Source organism: Ornithodoros turicata, unplaced genomic scaffold (assembly GCF_037126465.1).
Source record: "Ornithodoros turicata isolate Travis unplaced genomic scaffold, ASM3712646v1 Chromosome16, whole genome shotgun sequence".
Taxonomy (NCBI): domain Eukaryota; kingdom Metazoa; phylum Arthropoda; class Arachnida; order Ixodida; family Argasidae; genus Ornithodoros; species Ornithodoros turicata.
In genome coordinates, this window is record NW_026999320.1 from 2648269 (window position 1) to 2675818 (window position 27550).

Below are 27550 nucleotides of genomic sequence, written 5' to 3' on the forward strand. Positions count from 1 at the left end.
TCGTGAAGCACGGGGAGACCGGGAGTAAACTGACTGTGGCCTCCGTGCGTGACCCCGGTGGAACGTTGGTCCTGGTGCCCCTTGACCGCAATTGGATGGACTGGACTGCCACTATGTTGCACAAAAGCCAGGTGGGAAGGCGAGGCGGGCAGGGTTCCTTGACCGCTGGCGTAGCAGATGCGGGTGGCGCGGTCGACAGCGGCGTACCGCGACCGGTACAGGAGCGTGATGCTCGGGAAGGTGCCGCTGGTGGTAGCCCGAGGAGTGCCATCGTGAAGCGTGTGGCGACGTGACGCAGAGTGCGAGACCATGGCGACGTGATCTGGGTAGATGGGTAAGGTGGGTAGGACCATGGTGTGGCGCGGTCGGGCGTTGCGATGAGTGGAGCCGCGGTGAATTGACGTCGTCGCCTAGCGGTTCCTCGGTAGAACGTTGCACCGTACCTTCGGAGGTGGGCTTGCAGTAATTTGGGATGGTGCTTGGCCGAATTATGCCGAACATGGTGTTCGTTGTTCGGGTCACCAAATGTAGAGGAGGTGGTATCCCTCTACATGAGTCCTGACCGGCGATGATGGAATGTCCCAGCGGGCAGATGGTCGTGGCCTCACGCTAGGACGGTGCCGGTAGAACTGCCGTGCCAGCGCCGTAGCGCGTGGCAGCAGAGGCACGTCTTCGTCATCACACACGGGCCGCCACAAGCGTTGTGTTGGGTCGTGTAAAGGATTGTGTAGCGTTTGTGAAGGGTCGTTGAAGGGTTGTCTAGCGTTCTGAAGGAGAGTTCCCAAAGGGTTTTAATGCGATCTACCAATGGATCGGCCATGATTTTTTTAGAGCATAACAACGTGAAAACTATTTTTGTTATTTGTTTATTTCATCATGATTTTATCACGGTACAAAGTCATAGAAACAGTGTGGTCCAATAGCCGTGGTTCGTAACAAGTCCGCTAAAGATATTCATCATTGGTATTGGCAACAGCAGCATTTCACAATACAATGTGTCAAGAAAATCTCAGAAAGGGACAAGTACGTTACCGTAGGGACGTTGTAGTACATAGTACATAACCACTTGAGAGCATATTGAGAGTAAGCACATTCTAATGTGCTTAATTACTTTTTCTCGAAGGCCCTTTACTTCAAAGTGCGCACTGAACAGAAGTAAGAAGTTATCATAGCCGATACTCGCTCACTGAGGACAATTTCACGTAAAATGGTTTACTTGCACATAACTGGACACCCTCTGTCAGCGAATCAAACATTCGTTGCTCGTGTGAGCACCCGAAAAGGCTTGTCTTGGACCTTTTCTCATCTTGAGCAAATAATGAATTTGTTCTCAAACGTACGCACTCTTCTTGCATGTCCTTGTGTGCTCTGACACAGTGGGTGGCGGGTCAGCCGGATGTGTTGTCGCCAACAGGCTTTCCGCTAACCCAAGCGTCTCGGTACTTCTGATTGAGGCTGGTCGGGCTGAAGATGTCCTTGCTCAAATCCCGCTGGCGAGCATTGTCCATGTGTCGACAGACCTATCCTGGAGGTCACGCACCACCCCGCAGAACACAGCATGCCGTGCATATGAGGGCAACGTAAGTACGAACAACACACAACTATAGGTGAAGCTGGTGACACAGTTAAATAATGGTCATAATATTTCTCGCGTCTGGAATCACAAAATCGAAAATAGTCCTGAGCAATCTTCCCCTCGTGGTCATGGTGAGCCCATGAGAGTATGTTTTCAGTCTTCATTGAACATTAAGCAATGGCTCTCACTGCTTATACGATTCACATGAAAGAGGGCTTGTTCTGGACTGTAAGAAGAGAAAAAGAGAAAGAAAAAGTCATACGTTACTCTCTTTGGGTTAGTGAAACCCTCACAAATATAAAACCCCCTTCTGGAGCTTTACCCCTTCTGAGCACTGGAGCTCTTTGTCGCTCGGTTGACTGATAGAAGCCTGTGCCATCAAGTCATTGTGCGTGTGTTTAGGGTCACTCTTTGACAATTTATTCTATCACTTTTCACGGTGGACAGGTTAAGTTGAACCCATGGATAACACAGCCTGGCCATCGCAGCAAACAAACAAGGACCGCAGAGATGTTTGCTGTTCAAGTTGAGGCTGTGTTCTCCATGGATTTCGTCCACCATTTGGCCTGGGTCTGTGCATCCTCCTTTAAATTCGACTGTGTTATTAGTGGAAATGCATGCCTTTCGCGGTTCGCGGCTTTAAAAATATCTTCACGACTGCAACAGCACAGATGCAAAATAGAGAGCAGAGAAAATATCGTTTGCATGTACTAGAGATAGGACGAATCCAGAATTTTCCAAATCTGAATCCGAATCAAAATGCACGAGTCCTACGAGTCTCGAACCATTTCGTAAAGAGCGTTTAAAAGTTCAGGGGAGAAGCAATTCTACTGAAAAGTGTTTTGAAGCAGAATTTGATATATTTTGTTAAACGAAAAACAAATAAAATGATAGTTCACATTCATGAGAGAACATAGTCACATACGTATTCTTAAATGTAATTTATTTAACATGTTGTTCGTCAACTACAAGAAATACATAAACTCTCGAGTCTGAATTCTTTCCATCAAGATAAAAACAATGAAAAGCAAAACCATATTCATTTTAAACTGGTAATGTAAGAGCTCCTGCCTGAATTGTTTAGTCCAGAGCAATGTAAAGAAACAAACAAGAAAACAATGCTGAAAAGTTTAAATTAATGCGGATTTTTGTTCCAAAACACCAGGATTTTTGCTTACCAATGATCCAGCCCACTGCTTTTTTTTTTATCAGCCGGCACCCGATGTGCTGAAGAGTCCTTCTGGGACTACTGTCGACGGAGGTGTAATGAGTAACTTCTTAGGCAAATCAGGATTCCGGCCGACTCCGGAGGCGCCAATTTTGTGGAGGAACAAACAAACGTGGTTGGTGGATTGGAAAGGATTGGTTGGATTGGATTGGTTGGAAGAACTATTGAAGGAACAGCTACATGCGAGAGAGCAAGAACAAATTCGAGAAACTGAAACAGCGAAAGCCAGGGCCGAAGAAGTAAAACTTAAGATTAAACTGCATTAAACTTAAACATTAAACTCCAAGAGCTACACAACCAGGGTGCAACTGGATCAACGCAGAGCGCTACGCGCGACGTAAGCAGCACGCTGCCCATAAGTCCTCATAGGTGGCTTGCGGCGTCTGATGAAAAGAAAGATGATCTCGATGCCTACTTGCTGCGGTTCGAACGACTGGCGACGGGTCAACGGTGGGCAAAAGAACAACGGGCTACAGCGCTCAGCGTGTGCCTAAGCAGAGATGCTTAAGGTGTGTTTGCCAGGCTTACCCCAGAAGATTCTGCCGATAATGAGAAAGTGAAGCTCGCGCTCCTTCAGCGGTTCCGACTTACAGCGGAGGGGCTCAGAGAGAAATTCCGAAGCGGGAAGCCTACGGAGGGATAAGCAGGTACGCAGTTTGCAGTACGACTGAGCAACCTCTTCGACCGCTGGGTTGACCTCTCCGAAACGAAGCATGATTAGGTGAACCTACGTTATTTGCTCCTGACCGAACAGTTCATTAAGGGTTGCCAGCCTAAGCTTGCCGTGTTCCTGCGGGAACGAAAAACCGAATCGCTGACCGATTTAGCTACACTAGCGGATCGCTACTTGGAAGCCCACTGTCAGAGCAGTCTTGGGAAAAACAAGAGCGAAGAAGTGGAAGTAGTAGGGGAACCAAAACGAACGACAAACGTGAAGCAAGTACGGGACAGAGAAGAAAACCGTAACCCAAGACGTTGTTATTTGTGTAACAAGATAGGGCATGTGGCCTCAGAATGCAGATCGCGACAAGGAAGACAAGTGGGTGTAACGTGCTACACGTGTGGTAAAGCAGGGCACACCGCAAGACAGTGTTGAAAAAGCACCGGCCAAGCCCCAGGCATCGTGCATCGTAGCCCCGAGGACGGAGAAACGCAACTCCACAGAAAACTGCATCACTGAAGGATACGTTGAACTGAAAAATGGAGTGAAGCTGCCAGTGGTGAACGCCTTCGTCTCGCCAAAGACTTTGCTCCAGGTCGAGGGTATGCCAGTGGTCACGGGAAAGTTGGGAGAACATCGCGTGACAGTGCTGCGCGACACGGGAAGCAATACCGTTATTGTCAGAAAGATGCTCGTCAAGGACGAAGACATCACAGAAGAAGTAGGCCAAGTGTACTTTGTAGACGGGACCGTAAGAAACCTTCCAGAGGCGAGGATATCTGTGAAGGCGCCGTTTTTCAGCGGGATCCTGACGGCCAAGTGCATGGAAAACCCCCTCTACGACGTGATCCTAGGAAACGTGCCAGGAGCCTGAGAACCAAGCGACCCAGACCCGAATTGGATTGGGAATCATGTGAAGCGACAGATGCCGAGAGGCTGCAGACGCAACCAGCCAAGGAGGAACTGAGTGCCGCAGTGGAGACGAGGAGACAGGCGAAGGAAAAGGCTCAAGGGATGAGAGAACGGGCATCACTCCGAGTACCGGAGATACACGAATGGCCAGCGCAGCCGGGATAAATTGCGAAGGAGCAGCAAGAGGATGTCACTTTGAAGTGCTGTTTTGATCGAGTCCTGCAGAGACTTCAATGCCGCAATGAAAACAACGGTTATGAGTTCGTCGTAAAGAAGGGTATTTTGTACCGGTTATACCGGATGGGCGCTGGAAAAGAACTTCTGCAGATGATCGTGCCAAAGATGTTCAGGGAAGCTGTATTGAAGCTGGCACATGACGGCATTATGTCAGGGCATCAGGGTGTGCAAAAGACTACGGACAGGGTCCTAACGGAATTCTTCTGGCCAGGCGTACAAGCGGATGTCAAGCGATTCGTGAAATCCTGCGACCAGAGTCGACGGACAACCCCAAAAAGAAAGGTGGCCAAGGTACCTCTCGGAAAGATGCCAACGATCGAGACGCCATTCCAGCGCGTTTCCTTCGAAATCGTTGGACCAATCTCGCCAGCCACCGCGAAGGGGAACCAATACATCCTCACGATGGTCGATTATGTAACACGCTACCCGGATGCCGTGACCCTACCTAGCATCACAACGGAAAGGGTAGCAGAAGGCCTTGCAGAGATGTTCACCCGGACGGAAATCCCGAGGGAAATCTTGAGTGATCGGGCACCCGCTTTTGTGTCGGATGCCATGCGGGAAGTGAGTCGCCTGCTGTACCTGAAGCAACTTCACAGCTCTCCGTACCACCCGATGGGCAACGGACTTGTTGAAAAATTTAATGGGACCATCAAGATCATGTTGAAACGCATGTGCGAGGAGCGACCGAGAGATTGGGACCGGTACCTGTCGCCGCTGTTATTCGCCTTGATTCTGTGAGGTACGAAGAGAGAGAAGAAGCAGAGGGAGGACAGACAAAAGTGTGCAGCGTCGTGTCGATAGAAGAAAATGAAAGGGAGGAGACAGTACCGATGCTCAGCTTGGAGAAGAAAGAGGACCACAACGACATTGTTTTGGCAGGAAGGTTGAATCATCGACAACGCAGCGAAGCAAGTCAACTGGTACGACAGTTCAGCACGATAATGTCGGACGTGCCGGGTAGTACAGATTTGGAAACATATCGGTTGGAGTTGTCTACGGCGAAACCGGTACACACAAGGCAGTATCCGCTACCGTTCGCTGTGCGAAACACTGTGGAAGACGAGATCCAGAAGATGTTGGGCCTGAGCATCATAGAAAAGTCAAGTTCTCCATACAACTCCCCTGTATTGGTAGTGCGGAAGCCGGATAGCACGCATAGGCTCTGTGTTGACTTCCGTAGGTTAAATGAGGTGCTGAAAGCAGATGCGGAACCAGTCCCAAGGGCTGACCATATGTTTGCAGACATCGGGGCGAAGAAGATTTTCACCAAACTGGACTTCAGTAAGGGCTACTGGCAGATACCTTTAGAAAGAGAGGAATCTTTTCGACGGAATCCGGCCTGTACCAATTCCGGTACATGCCATTTGGTCTAAAGACCGCTCCAGCCGTCTTCACAAAGGTAATGCGAAAGCTCTTCGACGACCTGCCAGACATCCGTCACCCTCTACTATTATGACGTTTTGGTGGCAAGTCACACGTGGAGCGAGCATATGGCGACACTTAAACAAGTGTTCGAGAAGATCCGCGATGCAGGCCTTACAGTGCGGCGAACGAAATGCGAGATAGGCCACGACGAAGTAAATTTCCTGGGCCATAAGATTGGGAAAGGGAAAGTGTCTCCAGTCGCAAAGTTAGTCGAGAAAATCCAAAAAAGCAGAGCGACCAGTCACTAAGAAGCAGGTTAGATCATTCTTGGGACTAACCGGATACTACAGGGATTTCATACCGCACTACGCAGAGGTAGCTGCGCCGCTAACAAGCCTGACGAAAAAGGGAGGAAGCAACACCGTGGTATGGGAAGAGGCACACGAGGAAGCCTTCAATGACTTGAAGCGAAGGTTGACAGAAGCTCCGATTTTACGGCTGCCTGATCTAAACAAGGATTTTGTACTGCGAACCAACGCATCGGAAAAGAGTCTCGGGGCTGTGCTACGGCAAGAGTAGGGCGTGTTGCATCCGGTAGCATATGCTAGCCGGAAGTTGTTGGCCCGAGAAGCAGCGTACGCCACCATCGAGAGGGAAGGGTTCGCTCTTCATTGGGGAATTCATCGGTTCCACCCGTACCTTTACGGGAAGCCATTCGTCCTGCAAACAGACCATCAGCCCCTTCTCCACATCAACCGTAGCCGACACACAAACGCACGCGTGATGCGTTGGAGTTTGCAGCTACAGGAATATGATTTCCGTGTGGAATATGTAAAGGGAAGAGAGAATGTCGGCGCAGATTATTAACTCGGATGTAATGACTCGTAAGGGGTCAACGGACTGTATACATTGAACTATAAGTGCCTCGAAATGAATACTGTACTTTATAGTTTCTTGTGCTTCCACATATTTGTAGTGATTATCCCTTATTGTTGTGTACACTTGCGTTGTATAGTTGTGTATGCTTGTGGCTTGCGTTTGTATATACAGTTAGCGTAGTGAGAATGTCATGCTATATCATGTGACCCTGTGTTATAACTCTTGAATGTGATGTTTTTGCAGTTGTTTCGTAGTCTCATTTCCACTCTGTTGAGACGTTGAAGTGTATGATACCGATGCTTTGATTTGTCTGCACCTATGAAGGTGTTGAATATTATTGTATAATATTCTTGAAGGGGGGAGTCGTGTCACAGGGGGACAAATTTTCATTCATTACGCAAAGACAGATGCGACCAAGTAATTTTCCATGACCATCACATGCAAGACTCGTGGTCAGCCACAGAGAGAGCACGTGTCCATCAGGACCAGAATAGCGGTACAGCCGTGAGAACGTCGTGGTTCTCACATAACCAAAAGGGACTTCGGCATAGAGTCCGAGAATGTGCACTCGTGGTGATCGTTTTTCGTAGGGAAGAATGGGTTCGTTTCGTGGAAGCGCCTGAGTGTGCCCACTCTTCCGAGGGATTTAAAAGGAGCGACCGCCCGAAAGTAGGTTGTCGTCCCATGGTCACCGGATAGTGAAAGTCGTAACGAGATAGCGAACATTAGCATTAACAACATCCATGCCTACAGAAACTCAACACTAGAGCGTCTCAGGTTTTCATCAGCACATTATAGAAACTTAGAGATCAGTACAGAAAACAAGATTATTCTGCACATCACATTTATTTCTGGTAACTGTTCGTTGAGTAATACATGTGTTACTCAACGAAGTTTACAGTGCTATGTTAAACATCCATAATCAACCCTGAGAGTGAGGTACACCAGCTCGTCTGATTCATTGCCACTTTACTATGATGTTACATAGGCTGGAAGTCACCAACTGAGGTACTGGAAAAAGTGGTAAAAGTCCGAACTCAACATGCCATTTTTTGTAATGCAACAAAAAGAAATAGAATTAATAGAAGTAGCTGTGCCACTTGAAATGCTCCTTGTTCTGCTGCTGGTAATCTGTCTTCTTCGGGAAGGAACTGTCTGATCCGCCACCTGGACAGAGCGTTCCCAGCTGTGCAGGCTCCGCTGAGAATGTGGGCCCACTTGCATACGTGTCATACCTACCTACGTATGTCGCATACAACTATATGCATGTGCACCCAGGATCAAAGGCAACTAAAAAACAAATGGAACCGTCGGCCATCCAGCCACAGCATGTATGCGCTAATCATGCAGTGTTTTATGAAAGTAGATATATTCAGCAATGGCAGTACCATGCAGCATATTATTTTCTAGCACTACCACAAGCTGTACATCTACGTATATACAGATTATACGGTACACATGTGTAAGTCCGTCGAACACAAAACGTCGGGGGCGCCCGAACTTGGCAGAGGCCAGAAAACACACGACCACTTCGTAGCTTTGAAAAGAGTCGGCTACTTCTATTCTGACTCCGTCAAAACTCGAAGAAACTGACCAGTCAGAAAGTTAAACCTCGCAAAGAGGTGAAAAGGCTGTGCTTATTTCTCCCATAATAGATAGCAGAAGAGAACGTCCGAACAGAATGTTCAACATGGAGTTATGCGCGTGAACTCTGAAGACAGAGATGAAAGCATGACTAATGTGGTGGCGCCACCAAAATCTACTAAAATATTAAAAATGGAGTTGAAGTTAAATACAACAAACAATGTTGCGAACAGGACAGAACCCCCCCCCCCCCCCGGTATCCCCACGATACCAGACTATATGCACTTAAACGAGGTCATGTGTCCGAAACCTACAGTCACTGCTCCGACGACAACAGAACTAGATCGGAGACTGGCCGCTCGAAGGTTTTCTCCTTGCCGTCTTGGGCCGTCTGTACTTCAACGTTCCGCACATTTCCATCTTTTCCTGGGTACACAGTGTTGATTCTTCCCATGTACCACGCATGGCGTCCGCTTGCCGCGTCCTTCAATAGGACAACGTCGCCGACCGTAAGATTACGTTGGTCGGTTAGCCATTTGCGACGACTTTGGAGGCTGGGCAGGTACTCATTCCTCCACCGGTGCCATAACGTGTTTCCCAGAGCCTGTACTTGTCTCCACTGCTTGACGTGGATACTTTTGAACTCTCCTACTGGTGCCGTTGGCGGTCACGGTTTCTATGTCAAAATCATTGCCGGGGTGAGAACTGGGGCACACTCCGAGTCCGAAGATACAGGGACTAAGGGCCTGCAGTTCCTCGGTCCGAACGGAACTGCTTAACTGGACCTCTAACTGCGATGAACCTTCGTAGGGCATTAATAAAGTGTCCATAGATTCTATCCCTTCTATGTGCACAGCACGGACGGCTAAGCACGTGAAGAGGACTGCACACCTCTTGTTGTGGGTTAAACCACCTCTTGTGCGTCGTGAGGCGACCACCCAGGGGCCAAAAGCGTCCAATCCCACGAAAGTGAACGGGAGGTCTGTGCAGAGAAGCCAATCCAGAAGTCAGCGGCTCTAACAGCCCCTTCCGTGAAGTGCCTTCCCTGATGCTTCACGACTTTTCATGACTGATCCGAAGCAGTAGTAAACCCACGTGGTGCCGACCGGAAACAATGAGCGGATGTTTTTCTTGCTCGTTCAAGTTTGCATTCCGTAAGCGCCCGCCAACTGTTAACATGTCGTCGTTGTCGATGTAAGGATCGAGCATCCACAGAGATCGTCTGGTTGAGAAGCGTTTTCGTTGAGGTACGTCCGTGCGAAGCCGAACGATGATCTCTGCGAATTCCTCGTGTTGGACACTGCGTAGGATGGCCTTTTTAGCATGCGCTAGTTCGTCCGCGGTCCGAGGTTTGTTGCAATGGTGCCATCCGTGACAAGTGGGTGATGGGTTGAGAAACGATCTAGACTCGCTAAGGCCCTTACAAGTGACGTCCATGACGAAAAGCGCTTGAAGCTATGGGCACCCAGTTGTTGTTTCATCATGAAAGGCGCAGAGACGGAAACTTGTGGCCGTATATCAGGGTCGACTTCTGGCTGGTGGAGCGGGAAAGCTGCGCTTGCCGACTCCGTACTCGAGCGTTCGTGAGGGAATTTGGGTCCTGTGAGCCAGGTTGTACGCGTGAGAGCTGCCGCAGCAACTGGTCGGTGGTGTTGTTGTGGTGTCGCGCAGACGATAGCGCGCGAGTGTAGGAAGCACCATGGGAATCGCTATCAATAAAGGATTCTGGAATGGGATGTCTGGCTGAGCGGACACAACAGTTGTCCGCAGGGCTCTGGTCAGTCGGGACGTAGTGCCACTGTTCGGGTTTCGTGGACCTCCTTATTCTGTTGACGCGATTGCTGATATAGACGTAGAAGCGCCTCGACTGGTTGTTGATGTACCAAAGCACGACCTTGCTGTCCGTGCAGTGCCCGACATATTCGATGCGAACATCGATTTCGACGGCAAGTGCAGCGGCACATAGCTCCAGCCTCGGGGTGGTTTGTTCAGGCCGCGGTGCCAGCTTCGCTTTGCCGAACACAAATCCCACGTGGGGCGTCCCCTTGGAATCTGTAACCCTGATGTAGGCTACAACGACTATTATCTTCTCTGAAGCGTCGAAGAACACGCAGATCTCTCGTCGGCGAGCATTGGTGACGGATTCAGCAACATATCGGGGTGGTACCTCGACTCGCTCAAGGCCGCGTAGCGAGTCCTTCCATGTTTGCCATTCGTCGTCCAGTACGAGAAAGGCATCCCAGTCTGTGGCACATTAAGTTATCTCCCTAAGCAGGAGTCTGCCCTGTACGGTTACCGGAGCCGTCATTCCCAAACGGTCGTAAATTAGGCTGTTCACGGTCGACAGCACGCCCCGCCTTGTGCTCGGAGTGTCCTTTGCAGGCAATCTGAAGGTCAATGTATCTGCCCTCAAATTCCAGCTTAGACCGAGACTCTGCTGCATGGGTAAGTTTCCGCCGCTTAGGTCCAGGTTTTTTAGATCGATTGCGTAGTCTTCCGATGGGAAAGCATCCATGACGCCAACCGAATTTGAAGCAATCTTATGCAGGCGTAAGTTGGCGCCCACCAACATCTTTTGCGTCCTTTTCAGGAGTTCGATGGCTTCCTTTTTGTCTTGACAGAGATATGAGGCCGTCGTCCACGTAAAAGTCTCTTTCGACAAAGCGCCGGACGTCGGCTCCGAATTCCGGCTCTGCTTCTTGTGCAGTTCGTCTCAAACCGTATGTCGGAATGGCTGGAAAACACGTGTTTCCGAAGACGTGCGCGCACATTCTGTACTCGCTAACTTCGCTGCTGGTATCGTTATCAAGGAACCAAAGAAACCGCAGGTAGTCCCTGTCCTCTTCACGTACGAAGAAGCAATAGAACATGCGCTGGATATCTGCGGTTACAGCCTTTCCTTCCTGAAACGGAGTAAAACTCCGACCAAGCTGTTAGTCATGTCCGGCCCCGAAAGAAGCAAGTCACTTAGCGAAGTACCTTGGTGCTTGGCACTGGAGTCGAACACGACACGGATCTGACCTGGTTTCTGTGGGTGGTAGACGCAAAAGCTCGGAACATACCAGTACTCTTTGGATTCGTCCCTTGGTGGAGCCGGCTCAGCATGACCATTTTTCAGCAGATCTTCTATGAAGGCAACAAAGTGCTGCTTCATCTCCGGTTTTCTATCCAGGATGCGACATAGCGAGTGGAACCTAGATAGTGCTTGTTCCCGGTTGTCAGGAAGCTTACGTCTAGGTGTACGAAACGGCAAGGGGACCAGTTGCCCAGTCCGTGCATACAGAATTCTCTATTCATAAGGTTCAAGAATTCTTGGTCTTCCACAGACGGAGCAAATGTTTCGTCGTCCCTTGTTGTCTGGAATAGTGGGTCCACTCCGTCATTACTCGGTGGCGATATACTAGGCAGGACGGCTTCTCTGTTGGGATGCTGACAACTGAGGTTTTCCTTTGCGAGAATGTGATTGAGGCATGCCGTGAAGGAAGACGGACGTCCATTCCCCAGTACAGTTGTAGCGAAAGCGTCGACCTTCTCTGGTGTGCGTAATCTGTCGGCACAGACGTCACCAACTATGACCTACCCGAGGTCCAGCTTCTGGGCGAAAGAAGCGCCATTGGGTCCATTCCGTTCCTAGCGCACTTTATGTGCCTGAACAAGGTCCCGGCCAATAAGGAGCAGCATCCGCGCTTTGGGGTCCATTGGTGGAATGACGTTGGCTAGTGCTTCGAGATTGAGATGTCTGCGTGCAACGTCTGGCGTTACAATTTTATGCCTGCTGTTTGGATTCTCATCACTCTCAATCACGTGGGTAGATCCAGCCGTTTTCCAGATGTGACGCTCTCGACTGCGTAGCCATTTGCTAGTCGCCCTGTCGTTTCCACCACGCCGGCGCAGGTTCTCAGTGTGTACGGATATTCACCTCCACGAATACCAAAGCGCTCGACGAATTCTGGCCTGGCCAGAGACTTATTCTCTCGTCGTCAAGCATTGCGTACATCCGGACTGCCTGCTCCGGTTGTGTCTTCGGGTACACTTTAACGATGCAAATCTTCGAACATGATATTCGAGAATTCAAGCTTCCGCACACGCCCGTACAGCTTGACGTGATCTCTGAAGATTCTACATCCAAGCAGCTGCCTGCCTGCGAGGGCATGACGTTTGTGCATTGAACTTGGGATGAAGAGCTGTTACATGCTGGTCGCTGTTACACTCCCTACATTGCATCGTCGAGTTACGGTTTCTGGCGCTGTGTGTTATCGCGCACCATCTGAAACAGGCGCCGTAGTTTGCTAACAGGCGTTTTCGCTCATTCAAAGGTTTGTGCCGAAACGCACGACAGTCCGCGAGCTTATGCGGTTACTTGTGCAGGAGGCACATCGTGTCCGACTTCTTTGAAGGATTTCCCTTCGTCGTACCGACCAAGCCGCCTTCCGGAGAGGTAACTTGAGTCCCGTGCACTTACACAGATGTCCTCTTCGAGCCATGCGTAGTTGATGGTGTGTCCTTTATGCTTCTGTTGTCGAATACAGACCCGATTATTAAGTTTGAGTCGTTGTTCATTTTAGCTGTGCTTCGGACGAAGCCCGAGAAGACAGAGAAAGGCGGGAAAGACACACGGTGCTCTTGCTTATACTTGGATCCCAGGCGTATCCACTTCTATTGCAAACCTAAGGGTAGCTTCGCTACAATGGGATTAACGCCGCGCGCCGTATCCAGATAAGAAATGCCAGGCAAGTGGGGATCCGCCTTCGCAGATTCCAGTTCTTGGAGCAAGTCTGCCAGCTCCCTGAGCCTCTCCCTGTAACTACTCGATACTTTGGGGAAGTTCTCCAGCCTACGAACAAGCGCATTTTCTATCGCCTCTGGGCTACCGTAGGCTTCCTCAAGACGTTCCCAGATTGATCGAAGGTACATGCTTGGGTCCTCGATGTACACGGATCTCAGCCTCCTATCGTAGGCAGACGATCCGCTTCCTAGCCACTTCACCAACAGGTCAATCTCCTCTGTAGATGATAGCCCAACGTTCTCAGTGGCGTTACGGAAAGCGGATTTCCATGACCTATAGTACTCTGCACGTTCGGTGAACGTTGAGAGTCCAGTCGTGACCAATTCCCGATGAAGAAGGTATTTAACGATGTCGCCCATGACCGGTGCTTGGTCCTGAGGCATAGGAACACTTGCGTCACCTGAGGGGTGGTCGTTGTGCTGTACCCAACAGCACAACGCATGCAGGGATGCAACGTAAGCAGGGATGCACGGGACGTCGCATTGTAGCGACGCGAGGGTTGCAGCGTGTGCGGCGGACTCTCCTGGGACCAGTGAAGTGCTCTGTGGTACGGTGTGGTACAGAACGTAGTCCCTAGTTCGCTCTGACGAGTGAACCAGCTCGACTTCAGGAGGTCGTGTGCCACCTTGTACGAGTGCTGCTTCCAAAACCCCAGCTTGTGCTTCTGCTGCGGCAGCTTGTTTGTCTTTCTGTAGTGCCTCGAGGTCGGCTTCTATGCGGGCTTTTTCCAACTTCATTGCGGCTTCTCGCTGGCTGTATGACGTGAGTGTACGTGCTGCTTCTGCATACGCGCGAGCTCTAGCTGCTGCAACACTTGCTGAAGAACTAACGCTAGACTGCACAGAACGTCGTGATGAGCGTACTGAAGATGAGCGTACTGAGCCCCCGGAACGCCGCGAACCCGTCTCACGATGGCGATCGAGGCGTTCTTCAATCTCCTGGATTATGCCTCCTACGAGGTCGTATCGGTCCTTGTCGATTTCCTTCTGAATATCTTGTTCGGTTAGGCTGTCCTTCACCAGACTCGTTCGCCTTCACCAGAAACGTGGAATACCTTTCTGCCTGAAGCTTGTAACGCTTGTAACAGGTAGCGAGTCTCCTGATCTCTTCGTGAGACACTTCGGGGATGCAGATTCTCTCCAGCTCAGACTCTGTTTCCTCCCAAGCATTTGCTAGCTTTGCACGCTGTTCATCCCTCCCGAGTTCGAAGTTCTGTTGCGCCTTTTCAGAGAGGACTACTCTACATTTAGGCCCTGCGCCTTGCTGCTCTGCAGACGATGTTGGGGCCGTCTCTTCCAAGCTGTTCGTCTGATTAGCAAGTGGGGTACCATCGGTATCTTGTCTGGACATCGTGGTGTAAGCTAATGTTCAAGCTTGATCCCTTCGAACCTTCTGGCACGCCGATAGCAGGGCAGGGACACCAGCCGAGCGAAGCTTTTCGGGTAAATTCTGTTTCTGCAGGTGCTGCTTCTAGACTAGGAGGTCCCTACGAAAGCAGCGTCGAATGTGAAAGCTCACCCAATGACGATGTGGCTGTATGTTTTCGCTGACGTGGACGCCGAGGTGCTTGATATGCCAACGTAGCCGACGATACTTTAGTCTTTTCACTATTCTGACTCCATCAGAACTCGAAGAAACTGACCAGTCAGAAAGTTAAACCTCGAAAAGGGGCGAAAAGACTGATTTCGCCCATTATAGATAGCAGCAAAGAACGTTCGAACAGTATGCTCAAACATGGAGTAATGCGAGTGAGCTCTGAAGACAAAGATGAATGCATGACTAATGTGGTGTCGCCACCAAAATCTACCGAAATACGAAAAATCAATTGAAGTTAAATACAGCAAACGATCTTGCGAACAGGAGAGAACAACTTTATTTACAAAAAAGAAGGGAGAGACAGAGGCACGAGATACTGTGACCAGAAGCGCCTCTCGGAAGACGTTGCTTTGGGCATCAGGTTACACTGATTCATTCGGGGACGTTCCAACTAGGGGTGCAGGTGCAGCGCCACATAAATAACACGAACTGGTTGACAAGCCCCCGGGGCTCACATGAACAGTCGAAAAACACAGTTCTACTGGCATCGTCAACAACATTCTTCATTTCGTGGTTACACGTTGTGTATTTGCCACATTCGCCCATCCTTATAACATTTCGTCCTGGAAATTTCCATCATAGCAAAAACGTAAACTTATACATCGGTAATTGAAGACACATAAGGCATATAACAGGCTATGCTCTTAAACACATGGTGTAGGTACTACATCAAACATTGAACATGCCATGCTTTCATTGATTAACATAGCATTTCAAAACATAACGTCGGAAATAAAACACTTCAATATGAATTGAACATACGTGGTAAAATGCAATATGTTATACGTTTACTCGGATTCCGAGTCTATGTCGTCATCATCATCGTCATTTCCTGAGCGCTTTTCAACCCCATTGCTTGAGTTGGTCCGCATGCGCCGTAGTGCTACAACGGCGGCCTCTTTGTCCGCTCGTACAAGTGACGAGGTATGTGTCGTTAGGTAACATTGCTTCGACGACCAAGGGACAACGATACTTTGGTTGGATCTTGGTTGGTTTTGCGCCGCTTACTGGTAGTCCTCGCAATGCGACGATATCGCCAATTTCGTATCTTGGAGCTTTCGATCTTTGCAAATTGTGCTGTCGAGATTGCCTTTCTTGTTGTTGCTTTGTCTGTCTTCTTGCTTCTTGGCCGATCGTTTGTATGTTTTTGCTTAAACCCTAGTCGAGATCTAGGTATACTTGTCTTGGAGGCATCGGCAATAGCACAGTGGCACTCATATGCTCTGTTTCGTCGTGCGTTGCTCGATATGGTTTGCTGTACACTGGCATCAAACCATCAATTTCTTCGATTTTCACTCCAGCCATCTTTGTTTTCCGACTTCGTGGATGTCAAATACAAAACAATCTCGGCAAGAGGTAATCACTTGGCTCTTCTGTTCTCGTGTTACCGTCGGCCAACATTGTGCTTCGTATTTCATGGTACGTCGCTCACTTACGGTACCCTCGACTGTGAGGACTGGAGAAACATCGTCGACTTGTTCTATGCTCTGCTCCTGTGTCGTGCCTTCGTCAACGTCGTTGAACACGCAAGCGGGCGTGGAAACTGGATCCACTTTCACCGCTTTACCGAATGAAAAGTTATGCTTTTTTGTTATTTCATCAGGGCTTCTGTGTATGATCGGTATTTGCGTCGTTCCATCTCGTAGCCCAAGCAGACGTCCGATATCATGCTCATTGATGTTATGCTTAACAGTCCCTGAATTATGGCTGCATTCGGCCTTTAAGTTGATCAACTGCACGGAGTTTAGCGATGTTGTAATAGAGCTTTCGTTCCTCAGAGTATATTTAATGTCCCTATCGTCCAGTGTGAAATCCTTAAACGGGCCGTCCTTTCTACTGTCGATTAGTTTGATGGAATTCTTCGCTTTAATCATGACAACGCTGTCAAGGTCGATCAGCGTTCGTCTCACGAGTACATCGTAATGAAGGACATTATCGCTCACAACATAGGCTGGGACTTCAGCTGTGACGTCGTCGATGCATATCTTAATGGCGGTCCTGCCAATTGGCATGGTTTTCTTTTGCGCGAGTGCATATAGCGCATCCTTCTCGGAGACATGGAGAATTTTTAGTCCACATTTGGCTGCTGCGGAAACTGGAATCATGCTTACGGCACTACCTTGATCAATAAATGAAGTCACCAATATTTCGTCGTTGATGATGGCTTGTTTTACGTATTTGCTGGGTCCATTGTCACCGATGCAGATGGATTGTTTCGTAGCCTTTTCACTTCGTGACTTGCACTCTCGATTTCCGTGACCGTACTTGTTACATAAAGTGCAAAACTTTACCCTCTTCTCTTTGGGACAATGTTTAGCGATGTGATTGGCGTATTCGTTGCAATTGAAACCCTTTCGGTTGCCCTGCGAGTCCTTTGCTGGCCCACATTCCTCCTTTATGGGTCTGGACTGAATTTTCAGGTGCATTGATGCTGACATTTTTCTTGTTTTCGGGCGTTGATTTTTGAGTTCCTGTGTCAAACATGTCATATCTCTCTTTTTCCAATCGATCGTGACGCCTGAGATCATGCAGTAGCTGTTGTAATGAGTTCTGGTGTCTAGGCATAAGCATTTGAAATGCTGGCCTCTCGGCAATACCTAGAAGGATCATTTCTTTCGTTTCGTCTTTCTTTAGCTCACAACGTTTACAGAGATGCATCTTATCCATAAAATAATCAAGCACCAATTCGCCCTTAACTTCAACTCTGTTGCGCATTTAATCGTACTTAGTTAGAGGATTAGTGACAGGCACAAACATATTCCGAAAACAGTACTCAAAATGTTCCCACGTATTATTCTTATTGCGATACCACGTTGCTGCAGGTCCCTTTAACTTCGTGTGTACCACGGACCCACATGGACCTCCTTGGAGATATCTGGCATGATGGGTGCAGAAGGGGCTTGACCTTCTTCTAGGGATCTCCTGAGATTAAGTCGTAGAGCATCTTGTCACGAACTTCGTCACGTTCTTGCATATACTTGATACGTTTTTCCAGCTCAGTCATCGTTTTCGCTGGAACGTCGTTGCCATCGTGAGCTTCGATAATCGTTGATGAGCTGTCGCTGGTCGTAATGTTATCTTCGGTGCCGTTAGTTTTCGATCCCTGAGGGCGTCTTCGTTGCGATCTCGGCATTGTCTACCTTCGGTGCCTACGGGCTGAAGTCCAGATGAGTCAAAATTAACCTGTTCAACAGCTCATCTGTCCAATCAGTCCTTATCCCACTTCTGATAAAAATGTAAGTCCGTCGAACTCAAACGTCGGGGGCGCCCGAACTACGCGGAGACCAGAAAACACACGACCGTTTCGTAGCTTTGAAAAGAGACGACTATTTTATTTATAAAAAGAAGGGAGAGACAGAGGCACCAGAAACAGTGACCAGATGCGCCTCTCGGAAGACGTAGCTTTGAGTATCAGGTTACACCGACCCATTCGGGGACGTTCCAACGAGGGGTGCAGGTGCAGCGCCCCATAAATAACATGAACTGGTTGACAAGGCTCCTTGGCTCACACGAACAGTCGACAAACACAATTCGACCAGCTTGGTCAACAACATTCTTTACTACGTTGTTATACGTTGTGATATTCGCAGCAGTGTTCACGTGCAGTGTGGACTAAAGCGCGAAATTGATGCGAAAACGAACCATTCTAGGTGAAATACCCAAATGTTAAGATTAAAGAAATGCGGAATGGTTGTCGATCCTGAGCTAGCATCTTTAAGCACAAACCCCAAACAGACCGTCAGTTCGCTGCTGTCTGTATGGGAGTCGAGGCGGTCTTCAAGCTCTCTAGCTTTTAGTTTCGACTTCCACCAGCTGAATTGGTGGAAATAAACCAATAACGAAATAAGACGCCAGAGTAAATCGTACTCTTCTTTTTTTTTTAGATCGGGTGTCAAATCAAAGGTCAGCAACGTTACGTCATCCACTTCAAAGGAGTTCGGTTCGTGGCTTACCATCTTTTCTAAGCCGCTATCGCAATGCCATTCCGGTCTGCTAAATCTTCCTAGAAAACCAACGGTTCCTCTCAGCTTATGCGGACCGTTACATAAACGAAAGGGAAAGGGGGGGGCGGGGCTTTCTTCATTTCTTCTTGTGTTCTTCGATATCCGGCACTAGCTCATCAAGTTGAACTTGTGCCGCTGAGGCACACTGATAAATGCAATACAGAAATGACGCAAAAAACGAGGGATATGCTGCTGGCAGCAGCCAACCTTCTCTATGGCAAATATGCACATGAACAATTCCATCAACCCAGTTATGAAACATTCTTAGCTGAAAAGCATTGCACAGTGAATAATTCTAAGCTCGCTCAAAGGAAAACTGCGAAGCATCTGACACTTTTGGAGAGGCGTTGAGAAGGACAGTCATTTAGGTCTGAATTAGCATGTAAGATGAAAACCTCAGGGAGTCATTCACGAATTAAAAGGAGCACGCACACGCTGATTACCAGCATTAGCCAGGCAGCTGGGAATCAGCAGCAGCATCCCAGTCGCTCAATCGTAATCATGTTGGGTTGCTGAGCTCCAGATTGCGGGTTTGATCATGGCCGAGGACGGTGGCAATTTGGGGAAGGTAAGGATTGCTTTCAGCGCCGTGTATCGGACACTTCTGGCGCACGTCAAAAGATCCCCAGGTGGTCCAAATTATCCGCAGGCGCACCTTGCGGCACGAGCAGCATCTCGCCACACAAATAGGCCGACCCACTTTCCGTGTAAATCTAATTCCTGGATTAGCTAGGGCCGCCTTCATTTCTAGCAACCAAAAGAACAATGAAGGCTGAAACTGCTGAAGTGTCTGAAAAGAAAAGGCCTGAACGGCTCCTGAGCGCATTTTATATGGAACATAGATCTTATCCGCTGCCGTCCGCCCACGATATTTCTCCGATCTTCTGCTCTGCAAGGGATATACCTATTTTAGGGAAGCATCGCGACATCATGATTCAAACTTTTGATATATTTACCTCGGTATTTAACTTAAACATACATAGAACGGTTACATGAAATGTTTCAGACCTGCCCAACTATCCGTGGTCGTGTTCTCGGCGGCGGAAGCGTCATCAACGCCATGCAGTTTGTTCGGGCCAACCGGCACGATTACGACGACTGGGCAGCCAACGGAGCCGAAGGTTGGGCATACGAAGATGTGCTCCCTTACTTCAAATCAATTGAACGCTTCGAAATTGAACAATTCTACAATGAAGGTAAGTTGCTTGCTCTAACAGTGTACCAGTCCCCAATCCGCAGTGCACAATCAACGGTGTTCATTCCTGAACTCCTTTATGCCACGCCTCTTTTGCTTTTCCAGAGTACCATAGCAAAGCTGGAGAGGTTCCGGACAACTACGTGCCCTTTCATAGCAAACTCAGTGATGCGTACCTGCGGGGTTTAAAAGATATTGGATATAATGTAATAGACTACAACGGTGCTACTCAAACAGGTAGGACAATAGTTCAGCTCGGCATCAATAACAATGGCAGAATGTGCCTAGAATATAGTGTAAATGTAAATACGGTAGCAGTTTGTTACCGGAAAAGAAGGTTCTGAAAGGACGGAACGAGATGGCGTTACTAAACTTGCAACAAACACACCAAACAAATTGTAGAGTTCGGCTTTGAGGCCTTCCCATCCATGTTAGTGTTAGGTGTAGCGACCCCCCCCCCCCCCCGTCCACTCCCTTTGATATCGATGCGGCTTGCGAGAGCGGAACAATCATATTCTATTTCCAGAACAGTTTCTCGTCGTCACTTAGTATAGGCGGAGTTTCTCCACATCGTATTCCCGAAGTGGGGTTTTGTTGGGGACTGCGCCGGTTTCACATAGCGACCTCATAGAAAACAAATCCATTTGTCGTTTACAAAAGGGCAGAATTGTTTTCATAGCGAGAGCTATAGCCTGCTTCCTGTGCGCCGGGGCTTCTTGTTTGCCGACATGGTCGTCAAACCGATGCGGCGGTGATAAGGAACGCGTAGCTACCTGGATAATCACGTGATGCCGTACAGCACACACGCAGGCAGGACAGCAACGGTTCGATACTCATTTGTTCAGCACAAACGAATAGCGCGTGGTAAAGCATTCACCAAAACACAGCAAACAGAGTACTCTGCAGAACGTTCGATTACCTTGGCTGGGTTGTCTCACGGCCCTCGGTGACTCCGAATACAAAATCGGTAACCACTTGCCACGTAAGATAATTTACAAAACGGACGTCCAAAGGATAATTTTACCGGCCTTACCAAATGACCTTCTGGAACAATGTGAGGGACATACCGAGCAGGGACTTAGACAGTGCTTGAGAACACCCTCTTACAGGTCTCTCGCCCCCCAAGACCTCTTGTAATACCCTTAAATACATCCGACGACATACGACATACATCCGAAGACGAAAAAAAAAGCCCTCAAGCGAGCAGCTATGTATACAGCTATGACGCATTGTTGTTGACAAACGCTGATGCAAATGACCCTGTCGCGACGTACAACCCAAATGCTATGACGCAAATGTTGTTCACGAAAAGTTCACCCAAGAAATCAATGGTGCACCTAAGCAGATTTTAGATTGCACACTTTATCCCGAACACGTTTTACCGACTTACTCCTGCAAGGCGCGCGTATGTCTGCACACGTAAATATGATCTTGGTGGGTGCGAGGCGACGGGTGATATCTCTCAGGTGAACCGACAATGTAAAAAACGCCAATGTAAAAAAGAGAGACGCCAACTCAAGCGTCACTTGCAAGGATCCATAGTACAGTTTAAGCTAAGCATGGCAGTACGGCCGCTCGTGTCTATTTGTCTTCCAACAGTTGAAAATGTTTTTCGCTTGCCTCCACGGCATTCTAATAAGCATGGGAAACGTTGCGCATATTTTGTTTGTCCAACTCTGCCGAGGCCTTCATTGTCGTTTCGCCGAGGTTGCTAACAGGTTTTTCCAGGAAAAAAATCTATAGTGACGTGAACTCAAGTTAGCTGCACCTGCATAGCAAGGTCCCCTCGAGCGGGACCCAGCATTTGACAGACTTTTTTTTTTGCATAATCTTCATCAATTTTCGAATCGAAGGTCCATGACTGCAGCTGTAGAGTTTATTCTGAACCATCGAAAAGATGTTTCTACGCAATGCCGCTGTACCTAACTCAATATTACGCTGTCAGTGGTGTCACCGTTGACGCCCTGGAACAGAATTTGTCTTGTGGAGATACAAAAGGTTTGTTCTGCTGGAATGCACAAGAGCAGGGTTTGTTACGAAAATAATAGTGCGCCCGTTCCTGTTCGTGGTACCTACGAAATTCGAGCTTTCGTTTCCACTTCCATTAGTGTTTCCAGACGACTTTCAGTAGCGGTTTCCGTGTCGTAAGCGGACTTTTGTTTACGTTTCGTTTTCTGGGAAAAGTAACGAAAATAATTTTGTTTCCGTTTCTATATTTGTTTCCTGCTGAATTGGGGTATTTAGCGTTTCAGTTTTCGTGTCCGACACCAAACCCTGCTTTCTATGTCATACTTGAAGTAGCAAAGCACAGAGGACGTATATGACGGCAACTGATATTCGGCACAGATTCAGACCCCAACCTCGCACAACTTCCGTACAAACTTGAGCAAAGCCTATACAGTTGCGCGCTTATGGTGTCGCGGGTTCATCCGGATTGGATTCAATCGGATTATTTTATTATCCCGATAAAGTTTTCTCTTCTTTGCTCTTTCGGTGATGTCGCGTATATCCATCACAAACAGTGACAGCTGCGTGACGTCAATTGAAAGGAAATGCAGACCTTCTGTTATCTAGGTGGATTTGGCTTAGCTTACGCCTCCTACATAGCGGAAGGCCTATTCCCACGTGACACAACGTGCTACAGGAAGGCATGATGTGGATGCTGATATGACATGAATGACAGAGCGAACAAGAATTAAGTTAGACAGGCATGCACGTGTGATGCATGTGATGTGCATGATGAGTACTCATGCCTGATACTATTTCTGAGGTGTTCGCTCAGCACTGTTTCAATTGACGTCACGCACGTGGCCCTACTGTGGCTGTTTGCGATAGATGTGACCTGATTAAAAGAGCAGAGAAGAGAGGGGCTCTCTCATTTGAAATGTATGGCAACCTGCCAGGTGTGTGACGTTATCGAGGTGCTGAGGCCTTCTGTTATCTAGGGGCTGCTATCTAGGAGATGTATAAGTCGTGCTCGGCCTCTTTCACATACGCTCTGAGTGCGTTGTTTTCCCTCTGATTGACACAGCAGCGTCCGTCTCCGGGAACATCGAAATAAAACATCCCCGTAACGTTGATCGAGCTGCCAAAATTAAAGAGTTTTAGTACATCGTACGTTATGGCCTTTGATTACGTACGTAAGGAATATCACTGATGGCCCATGATAGAAAGAGCTTCTCGCAGTGCGTAGTATACGCAAAGGCCATAGTGTACGAAGTACTAAAACCCTCTATTAGAGAGTTTTACTGCATCGTACGCTATCGTCTTTGCGTACGTAGGGGATAGCATTGGTGGTCCTGCACACGCGCGAAACATAAACAGAGCTATGCGCAGTGCGCAGAAGCACCATGCAATTCGTTACGTACACTAACGTGGTACTGTGCGATGCACTAAAACCACAGGGGTGACACAAACCCGCCATTGTTGTAACTACCCTCAAGCGGGTGCTTTTGGCAAAACTGCCATCTTGTTATGGTCGCACGTCATAGAAAACGTCATTTTGAGGTCATGTGACTTTGTTTACATGTCGTTTTGCCGCTTATCGACATATTTTCGTCGTCAAAACACCAAGAGATGAACGTATTTTGCCAGCGTAAACTATGCGGTGCTTCTTCAGCTACATGATAGCCCATTTCGCCTTAGTTTAAGTACATCGCATCGGCTCAGTGAGTCTTAACGCGCGGTCGTCATCACGTCTTTGATAGTTATCAACAGTACAAGGCTTTATGTCTAAAACTGCGCGTTTTACTGCGAGATTATCGGGTAAAAATAATTACAGTGATCGAAAGACATCCAAAACGTCATGCAGAAACAATAATCGCATTGTTTACAAACGGTTTGGCCGCCGATCACGGGCGCCGCCATCTTTAAGGTCACGTGTGCCTCGACGTTTGCTGTGACGTGCGACCAGGACCTGTCCAGGATGCATTGCGTTCGCTCAGCACGCTTTCGTCTACGGAGCAATACATTGGATGCCACCCCTGTGACTAAAACTCACTATTTCTACTGGAACGGTATTTGTACCTGCAACGATCATTGACGTGAACAGCTGTTTGACCATGCGGGATTGTTGTATTTAGCTGTATGGTTATGCGTGGAAAATGCAGGATTCTCGAAGAATAAATTGCATAGAAAGAAGCGTCGTTAGGTAAGAAAGAAAACTCGAAACGCGTTCGCAAAATGAGACCCCTTCGTTCAATTGCAGTATCATTGAACTTTGTCTAAAACATTTATTTTTATTTCATGCGGTGTAGAGTATCACCCGCAGCGATCAAACGCCCCAGTGATCATTATCATCCAATAAGGTAGTTGGTAGAAGTGCAAGGGCGCAGGCGAGCTGGTACATTGTCAATCAAACGTCAATATAAAAAAATAAAACAACTGCTTCTGAAACTCAGCAACCCACTTCATCATCCCATTTGGGTTGGAAATGGGTTGCTGAGTTTGAAAGCAAGAAAACACAACTTGTTTGTTTTCTTTTTTCTGTGTCGTGTCTCAGGTTTTATCGTCGTTTATAAAGCAGTTGTTCTTGGGTGGTGCAGTAGGAGACTGGAGTTTGCTTGGGTTCAACTACAGCAAAACGACTCTAAACACGTGCTACGCGCTCTCAAGTACATTATTTATTATTGGCACACGGCCAAATTAGGTGACGATTTTAAAAAAGGAAATATAACAGGAATACGTTGCGCTATAGAAGTTTGTTTATATGGAACATATTCCACACTTTTTGGTGATTAATTCAATCTCAAACACGCGTTTTAGGTTGGATTATTTGTTCCAACCGCGACCTATCACATACTAGGTGATAGGTCGCGACCAACCAAAAATGACATCCTTCGAGGTATTTCGCAGGTGAGCTTAGCGACAGGGGCAAAGGTGGCGTCATAGTCTTCCCGGTATTGCTGTGCGTATCGCTGGGCTACCAATCTTGCCTTGTAACGTTCAACCTTGCCGTCTTTGTCTCGTTTGGTTTTAAATATCCACTTGCCTCGAAACGGCTTCTTTCCGTCTGGTAGATCAGTGAGAACCCCCGTGTTCAGTTGATGGAGTGACTGGATCTCGTAGTCAGCTGCCTGGATCCACTTCTCTTTATTAGATGCAGGCAGCCTCTACATGTCTTTCCAACTAGTAAGATCAGGCGTGGACTCTGTGTGAGCAATGTACGTGAGGCGGTCCGGGGGCACTTCTCTATTGCTGCGGCATGAATAACGTGGTTCCACAGGACTATCCCCGCGAGGTCCTCAAGTGCTCCTCCCGTCCTCGTTGCGTAACGGCGGACTTTGTTCTGTTCTGAAAGGATGCTTGGGAGTACATCCACGACAATCGCTGTGGAAGGATCCGAAGTGTGCTCACCGAGTGCCTCCGATCCGCAGCAGAACTTCTCCATGACTGCACTTTCATATGACGTTCTTCAAGTGGTCACCGCCTGATGTTACACAGCATTGAAGCCTTTCGCTGAAGTCTAATATCACACGCATCAAGACGCCGTTGGGAAAAAAACATTCAAAATGTTCTCGTCAGCGATCAGATCCAATATTGCCTGACGACTATCGACCCGTTGCTGCATCTGTGTATCGTTCAGTGATTGCACAACTTGGATGTTGTAAGAATGAAACAAGAGTGTTTCAACATGCCGGACAAACTTCGTCGCGACAAATTTAACGCAACAGCATGCCTCACTGTTGATCTCCTTGAACTCTGGGGTACTGATGACAAAACGCGTTGCTAATTTTCCCCATTGCATACAGAACGACGTCTTCATCTTCGATGCGCGGCTCTAACGGGATCTTTGTTACGGAACTTGGACACCCACAACAGGATCGACTTGCAGGATGGAGCATATAAATGCTGCAGATATGTGAATGCTGCAGATGTTTGATGACCTTACGGTCATCAAACTCGACATGCTATTGTTGTACAATCGCCGATCACACATGTAGGCTCCCGTAGGTATGCGGAAGAAATAGGTAGGTAGGTATAGGAAGAAATTCATTCTGAGGTTCGGAGGCACAAGAGTGAAGCTGTCTTACATTGGCGCAGTCGACACTCCTCCAAAGAAAGTGAGTTGAATCCCACAGAAATGTAACCCTGATAGCCCGCAGGTCACCAGCTGCTCCGCTGAAGGTGAGTAAATTGATTTATCCATGTCGAAGGGCCAGGATGACCTCCTTGAATATCTACTGGCCAAGACAGAGGGAGGCAACGTAGTAAAACTTCACAAAAAACAGAAGTCGTTGAGATAGAAGACTTCTGTCGACTCATCCCGTGTGTGTCTCACGGAGACCAGGCTTGCGTGACTCACAGCATAGAACGCTTTCGCCACGTCGATACACACGCCGCTACTGGTGTTATTCCTGAACAACAAAACCAAATGGCAAAGCAACAGCGCATATTAACAGATTTCTTATGCTGAACATTCACTATGGAATGTCGTCGGTCCGATCTCTTCAAGCCCGACTGTTTTGGAAGTCGATCGCAAAGCCCTGACACATGGCTCTCTCTGTATGAACACGCTTGCGAACGGAATTGATGGACCACCCAAGCAGTCAAGGTAGAGAATCTCCGCTCCTTCGTAACAGACACCGCAAGGAACTGCTATGACTTCCGCATTTTGGCCAACGAAACTGACTCGTGGGAATCGTGGAAAAACAGTTTATCGAAGTCATTCCAAGAAAACATAGTGGATAATGGAATAAAGCCGTCATTTACAAATATCACAGTATATCAGTAACTGATTACTTCTTCGAAAAAAGTCTAGTTGTACGGCCTTCCAAATGACATGCGTCAACTCATTAAAGTCCGTGAGCCTAAAGATCCCCAGCACCGACTCCACGGTCTTCGAGATCCGTGCACTGAAATCAGGACGTCGTTGTTACGCGGATCGGTCACCCTTCCGCCATAACAAAGAAATACTGCAACTTCCAGAAGGTCCCCATCTCACTATGATGTACTCATTGACAAGAAACTATGGCTGTTGCGGACCAAGACAATGAAGAAGGCAAGTCGATGGGAATGAAAAAACAAAAAAGGCGAATAAATGGGGGTCATAGTTTCCACCCTTTGATACCAAATGAAACTGTCTACTTCAATAACAGCAAACTGGTATATGTGAACCTCTTTTTGAATGGCAAAGAGGTTCCAGCTCTGGTAGAGAGTGGAGCCTCCGTACCGTTCGACAACCGTCGCTTACTCCAACACCGAAATAACGACAGAGGCCCTCGTAACAGACGGTGTTGATTATGGCCTCTTACTGTCCCACCGTGACAGGAAGAAGATGCGGCTAAATATATGCTGGGACGACAACGTCTGCATAGACAACGACCGACTCAAGTGTCTAGTCACCAGGCCTTCTCAAGATATCCGCAGTAAGGATGACGTTGCAAAGCATCACCCGGAACTTCTTCCGATATTGTGCGATCCTTCGGCAACCACAGCATTAAAAGTACCCATTGAGCTCGCTGACGCAACCACTGTCCGACGAAAACCATACAACATGACACGTAAAGTGGAAGAATAGCTCAA

General features: G+C 48.1%; 1 long non-coding RNA gene across 1 annotated transcript; it reads left to right on the forward strand.

Annotated features, from left to right (window-relative positions):
- The first annotated feature begins 1562 nt into the window (after positions 1-1562).
- Positions 1563-20175, forward strand: LOC135372644 (uncharacterized). The gene is made up of 3 exons (XR_010416050.1): positions 1563-1580; positions 19838-20027; positions 20132-20175. It is a non-coding gene; the product is annotated as an uncharacterized LOC135372644 (long non-coding RNA).
- The last annotated feature ends 7375 nt before the right edge of the window (positions 20176-27550 follow it).